This window comes from Helianthus annuus, chromosome 4 (genome assembly GCF_002127325.2).
Source record: "Helianthus annuus cultivar XRQ/B chromosome 4, HanXRQr2.0-SUNRISE, whole genome shotgun sequence".
Taxonomy (NCBI): Eukaryota; Viridiplantae; Streptophyta; class Magnoliopsida; order Asterales; family Asteraceae; genus Helianthus; species Helianthus annuus.
In genome coordinates this window covers 157663147-157670236 of record NC_035436.2, presented here as the reverse complement: position 1 = coordinate 157670236, position 7090 = coordinate 157663147, and the positions used below count along the sequence as shown (strand labels likewise).

Genomic DNA, 7090 nt, shown 5'->3' with positions numbered 1-7090 from the left:
CGCTAAATAAAGTTGTAACTTTTAAAGACAATATGCTATCACGTGTTGTAAACACTTGACTTTTGTTTTCGGTAATGTAATGTTTGAAGTTATTTTTGAGCATATAGTATGTTTACCTTTCGTATGCAATGAGAACCTTTCATGATCACACCTCGTGCTTCCGCCGCAGAAAGGGGTTTGACAGGGGGTTTAGGTTTTTGGGTGGGTGTTTAGTTCTTTTTTAAGATTTTTTTAGGTTTTTTTTTTGGGGGTGGGGGTGTTAGTTTTTTTTTTTAGGTTTTTAGGGGGGGGGGGTGTAACACCCCGAAAACAGGTTTGGTAATCAAACCACGTTACTATTATGAATGGGTAAAATAGCGTTAATGGTAAAATTAACCCGGTAAATATCAGGATTTAAATAATTAAACCTAATATTAAATAAAAAGAGAATAAAAGTTTTGAGAAAAACAAAGCTTATGAGAGGCCCGAATTAACAGTACTTAGAATGAAACGGGTTATAACCCCCGGAACCTACTAAATTAACTAGGAATAATTAACCTAGTTATTTATGTGTAATCAAGTGAATGAATAAAGATCAAGATTTTTAACCCTCTTTATAAAACTTCTAAATATGAGGGACTAAAAGTGGGCAACTTAGGAAATGTTTTAATTAAAAAACAATAATAAAAATCAAAACACACACACATGTGTGTGTTCGATCGGAGCAACAGGGGTTCCAAAACCTAGTTTAACAAAATCAACAAATTGAAGCTTGACTCAAGGCCAAAATTGATGCATGAATACGCAGAAACGATCACCTAATCGCAGGGATCATAAGGTATGTCACAAAACCTAGATTGGTTAAAGTTGAAAATTTAGACAAGTAGGTTACTTGCAAATAGATGGTTGGGTTATGATCCAAAGTCGAAATTGAATGTCTATGTGTGTTTAATTTCATTACTTATGATGATATTATGAAAGACTTGAAGTAAATTCAGATTTGTTGATGCTAAGTTCGTGTATGTGATGTTTTTAGGGTTTTGATTGCTAAAAATAGTGTTATAATGTCATAAACATGTTTTAATTGAAAGCTGAATTCAAACAGCTTCTGATCAGAATTTACAGCCGACTTGTATTGGCTGTAACGTGGATAAAACGTGACAAGAACATGTGTTTCTTGAGTCTAAAACGTAATTCCAGGAAATATCTTTAAAGCCCCAATGGAATTGCATTTTTTCGACGAAAATTGAACGTTTTATGAATTTTTCCGTATCGAAGGTTCAACCTGCGTTTTCTGCAGAATTTGGCGCCCATTACGATTGTCATAACTCAATTTAGGAATTTAGTTATGACCTCAAATTTTTACTGTAGGTATCTTCAAGTGATTCCAAAAATCTTCAATTGGAATTTCGTCAATCGGATAAACGAAGAATTTTAAATGAATTTTTTCGTAAGCTGCAGTCAGAAGTGATGAATCTGATTGTAGCTTAGTAAATGAATTTTTACGATTTTTTTGGTAAAAAGTTAGATCTTGAAATTCTAACACAAGGCCTAACCCTCCGAGAGGTACGTCACATAAAAAAATTATAATTTTTGAAGACTTGTAAATAGGTTAAACATGTCACCAAAAACAGCCTATTTTCAGTGATATGAACTTGTCTAATTGATGTTAATCTTGGCTAAGTAGTTAGTCATGAGCTTGATTGTTAATAGTATAAAATTATGCCCATAAGGTGTTTGTTAAAATGCGTAAACGAATGTTCATATGTTGGAATTATGAATGGAAAGCGCGAGTTCCTAACTTTATTAAGTACGTGTGATAAGGGGTAATACGAATTCTAATTATGAAGTAAATGTGGCGTAATTGCACGTATCATATGATTAAAGGTAGTTATCTTGTTAAAGTTAAACTAGCCATTAACGGAGTCGAATAGTAGCTCCGACATAGAAAATACGTAAGGTGGAATAGTCGTGAATTTAAATGACTAATCTAACCACCTTGTGAATGATGATAGTTTGACGCTTAACGAGCTAGGTGGAAGCTTGGGGAAGGAAGCAGGTCAAACGAGTTAAGAAGGAAAAGAAAAGCGAAATTTGAATGCGAGGTAAGTAAAACTTACACCCTTTTTGTAGGATATGTGTTTATTTTATAAACTATAATGTGACTAATGAAATATCTGAAATAAAGGTTCCGACAAGATTGATACAAGTCGGAACAAATATGAATGATGAAAACCATGGTTTATGGTATATGGGGCAAAACGGTGATTTAGTCATAGAATGACTAAGAATTTATGAATTCTCGTTAAGATACCTTAGTGTAATTTAATAATGAGAAAAGAAACTAAGAGAAAAAGGATCTAGTGGTAAAAATCTGAAATGGGCCGGATGGGTGAAATGGGAAATTAAAACCATCTTTTCATTCTAATTTATGTAAATGTTGGTTTTATAGTCCAAACGGGTCAAATGGTGATAATAACACCATTTGACAATATCGACTAACGTAGTTGTCAAGTCGCATTTAACAGGGGCGAATAACAATTTGGATAGATGCTACGCCATGTAATATTGGTTAATTAGCGCGAGGTATAAAACGGGTCTATAGGTTGACTCTAGCCAGGTACGGATATATAGATTTATGGTTAAAAATGCAAGGTTGGTCAAGTACCTTAGCAAAGGACCTTTGTCGAAAAAGGGGGGAAATAAGTTGACCAAAACGCCTTTGATAGGTAAATCGGGCGAACGACCTTTAGAGGTCGTTTAGATACTAGCATTACGATTAGGTAACTCTTAGACACATGTAAGAGTTGTAAGCATAAACCTTGTGGGTCAAATGCCTAAGAGCGGGCCAATTACGTAAAATGACTATCCTAAGGGTAAAATTTAGGATAATGGTCTGATATGTTAAATCCACCACAAGATAGTTGTAGTGGAATACAAGAGGCTATATAAAAATGAGAATACGAAGTGTAGAAAGAGAAGAGCGAGTTTGATGCTTTAATGCTTAAAAGTTCACTAAACGGGTCAAAATAGATTAAGTAGTTAAATGTGGATTAAGTGACTCGAAAGATACATATAAATCGGCGAATGTAAATGCGTATGCGAACCCCGTAATGGGAGTGAAAACGTTTTTGCTTGATAAGCCCGGGATGGGTAGGAAATGCTAGAAACGACTCTTAATAATATTCTTGTAATGTAACTTAAATGAGTCAAATAATAGAAAAAAGGGATTCATAGACTAGTTGCCTATAAACCAGTTTTTAATACGAACTATGATGGTAAACGAGTCCGTATTTTGATTACGGACTCGTAGGAAAAAAAATCCTACAAAACGGAGGTCTAGATTAAAAGTTATGCAACTTTAAGTTGGAAATTTCATTGAAAAACATAGCTGGGCAAATGCAGCAACAAGAAAACGAACCTGCTATGAAAAATAGGCCGTCGCGCTACGAGACGGCAAATCAACAATATGGTCGCGCGACGCGACACTTGTCGCGGGCCGTGAAAGATGAGTCGAAGACGGTCGCGGGCGCGACCGACTTATATTTCAGAAATTTTGTTTTATTTCTATTGTTGGGCTTTAGAACTTGATTAAACGTGCTTAAATGTTGTCAAAACTAACAGTTTATGTGGTTTTGGCATTAGGTGAATGCTCCCGAGAATTCCGGATGAAGATCAAGCGTCTTTCAAGAACCGAATACACCGAACAAGCTTCCGCATTGACCTATTTTGTTTAAATTAAGCATTTGAATGTTTAAACTAGTCAGAATGATATCTCCAATATTTTGATCATGTATGATTGTAAGCCCAACAAAATTTATGTAAGCTCGAATTTTTGTAATGAATGCATGTTAAATACTATAAACGCGTCATAGAATGACGGGTGTTACAGAGGGGGGGGGGTTAGGTTTTTTGGGGTTTTTTTGTGAGTTATAGTTTTTTTTTTTTTTTTTTTAAGTTATTGAACACTTGTCACTCTATAAATCATTCTTACACTTATTACAATTAAGAGCCTTTATAGAATAACTTGACTCATCCTTCCAAATACCTCTACACTTACTCTTGACCGGAATAAATTGTAAGGATTTATTATTGCTATGAATATATGTTATTAGTTTTGCCCACAGTGGTAGATCGAATCCTTAAGCTGACGTAGATTGGTTAATACAATTTACTATTCCTTTGATTCAACTTTAATTACATTACATGGATATATAATTGACCTATATATTAATAAGGGAAGTAAATGTAGTGTAACAAATAAATAAATATTATAAAGAGATATGAATGAATTATAATAAAAATAGAAATGAATGTATAGTATCGGGTACCAGTAGTATTATATTTATCAAACTGAGTGTATTTTTGGTATCCGTTCGGCGACTTATATATTAATAAGGGAAGTAAATGAACAGTAACAAATAAATATTATAAAGAGAAATGAATGAATAATAATAAAAATAGAAATGAATGAATAGTATCGAGTACCGGTACCGATATTAAATTTATCAAACTGAGTGTATTTTTGGTATTCGTTCGGCACTTGTATTCATCGGGTTTTACCCTCAAATACCGGTGCCGTACCCGTACCGACTGTATCAAGCCATATTGTACCAGGTTTATTCGGTACCGGTACCCACTTTTGGGGATTTCGGTAACGGTATTTTCGGTACCGGTTGGTACCGAGCTCATAAAATCCTGTAGCAACGTAGCAATGCAAGTAATTTCACAGTTTAGATTACTTTTCATGCACACAGTAAGTAAACTGTATTTCGTTTGAATGAGGTTTTATATACACAACAATTTATTTTGCTTTATTTTTTGCCTTTTTACGTAATAAATGAATTGTAGCATGCAAATTAACTTGGATATTTAGATTATTGATGAGCAAATCGTATCAAATCCTGTAATCAAACCAGTATCGTATCGGTACCAAATTTACTATACCAAATCATTTTCGGTACCAATTTGGTACCCACCTTTTGGCGTTTTCAGAATCGTTACTTTCGGTTCGACACCGGTCTAGCACCATACCTATATTTATTGATTTTTACCTTCAAATACCATATCGTATTGTACCGAACATTTTCGTTGCCGTTACCTAATTTCAATGATTTTCCGGATCGGTACTTTCGGTGCCGTTACCGGTACCGAGCTCATCCATATTTTAACGTGTTAGCACCGTAATAACTGAACTGGAAACAACCGAATTTCCAACGTGTAGGACGTGTGGGTCCTATTATTATATATTAGGTTATTTAAAATCGCTTTTTTTAGGACGGATTGACTATCCTTTTCACGACATTTTTATTTATGTTTTGATATTCGGTATTTGCTTGCCGTTATTGACACGCGTTTTGCAGTCATTGGATCCTCGCCGCAGGCGCAACGCGCGGGCGGAAATTTAACTAGTATAAGTTAATTCGTGAAACTCTTGAAAGTTTTAAAAATTCATAACTTGCAACTAACCACACCATGTGATATGAATTTGAATTTGAATTTGAATTTGAATTATCCTTCACAAATATTAATATATGATTCTAAAGCTTTTACCTTATTGAATTTGATTTTTCTTTTTGATTTGACTATTAGCAAGTTGTTGAGAATTCTAAATTATTGGTCCTTAATGCAAAATTAAGTTTGATTTTCTTTTCGATTTGATTTTTTTATCCTTAATGAAAAATTCTAAATTATTGGACGATGAGTACATGTCTGTACAATAAAATAAATTTAAAAGTCCATTTGCGAAACTATTAAAAGTCTTACAACTTATAAGTTGTAACTAATCACATCATGTGAGGTGAATTTAAACTATTCTTTACTGAATTATTAACCTTGGTTGGATTGGTGTCGTTTTCCAACTAACATTTTAAAATTATTGTCTATCTCCTCGCTAGATTTTTTCTTTTATATATTGTTTCCTTTGCTTTTGTTCAAATAAAAAATAATAAAAAAATTGACGTTTGATTTTTATAGACGCTCTTCATATTTACTAAACTAATACACGGATCACACTTGTTGTTAGGTCAAACCAGATTACAATTTCTCCTTTTAATCGTAGGAGTTGTCAAGACTCTCTCTCTCTCTCTCTCGTTTAATATGGTAGTGTTCGAGTTGACATGTTTAACCTATTTAATTAAACGGGACGTGTGAGTTATATACAACGTTTTAAAAACCGGTTTTTAAATCAAACCGGATTAGGCTAAAAAAATGGTTCAACCGGTTGAACCAGGTTGTACCGAGCGGTTCAACCGGGTTAACTAGCTTACTCCATAATTTTATAAATTACAATCAACTCAAAGTTAATCCAAAAATGCATGATTACATATTAAAAGATGATCCAAAAGTAAATCCATAATAAAAGATAATCCAAAAGATAATCGAAATATTAAATTTTCCAACAAGCTCTTTTAAATGAAAGTGTACGACATGTTTAAGCCATTTGAGTGTTGAATAATCAAGTTCATGATCGCATAAAAGATGAAATCCACTATTATCGCCATCCTTATCAACTAAAGGATATCTATTTTCGTTTCATACAATATTAAGTAAGAATTTAGTTACGAATAATCATAATATATAAAAATTTCTTTTAATCTATGTTGTCTGTGGGACTTGAACCCAAAACCTCTTCCTCTCAGACCACCAGGTGTTTTGGGGTGTATTACTGGGAGATGTACAGTTACTATTCTACTTAAAGAGCAAACAACTAAACAAAAAATTAGTGAGCTCAGAAGGGCCTGTTTTTTCTTCCATTAAAGAGAAGCTGTTATGATGGACCCAACCATCATGAAAGGCTTGTCATCACTGCTCAAATGCACCAGCCGGGAATCGAACCCGGGTCTGTACCGTGGCAGGGTACTATTCTACCACTAGACCACTGGTGCTTCATATCTTAGCTCTCTATATTAGATTTTTAAATTAATTCTGTGGTTCCTTCCGACATGTGAACATAGATTAACAGTTGCTTTATATTTGGACTTTTTGAAAAAAAAAGCTATTTGGCTTCACGGAGGTGGGAACTTGAATTTAATGGTGTTCAAAGAGTTTAACTGATCTTGTAATTTTCAAAAAACCTCACAAATATAATTTGGACATAGCGCATAAGTGA

At 33.8% G+C, this 7090-nt stretch overlaps 1 non-coding gene across 1 annotated transcript; it reads right to left on the bottom strand.

The window, feature by feature from the left end:
- Positions 1 to 6705: 6705 nt before the first annotated feature.
- Positions 6706 to 6792, bottom strand: LOC118492016. Its single transcript, XR_004892460.1, has one exon. It is a non-coding gene; the product is annotated as a small nucleolar RNA snoR114 (small nucleolar RNA).
- Between the last annotated feature and the right edge of the window lie 298 nt (positions 6793 to 7090).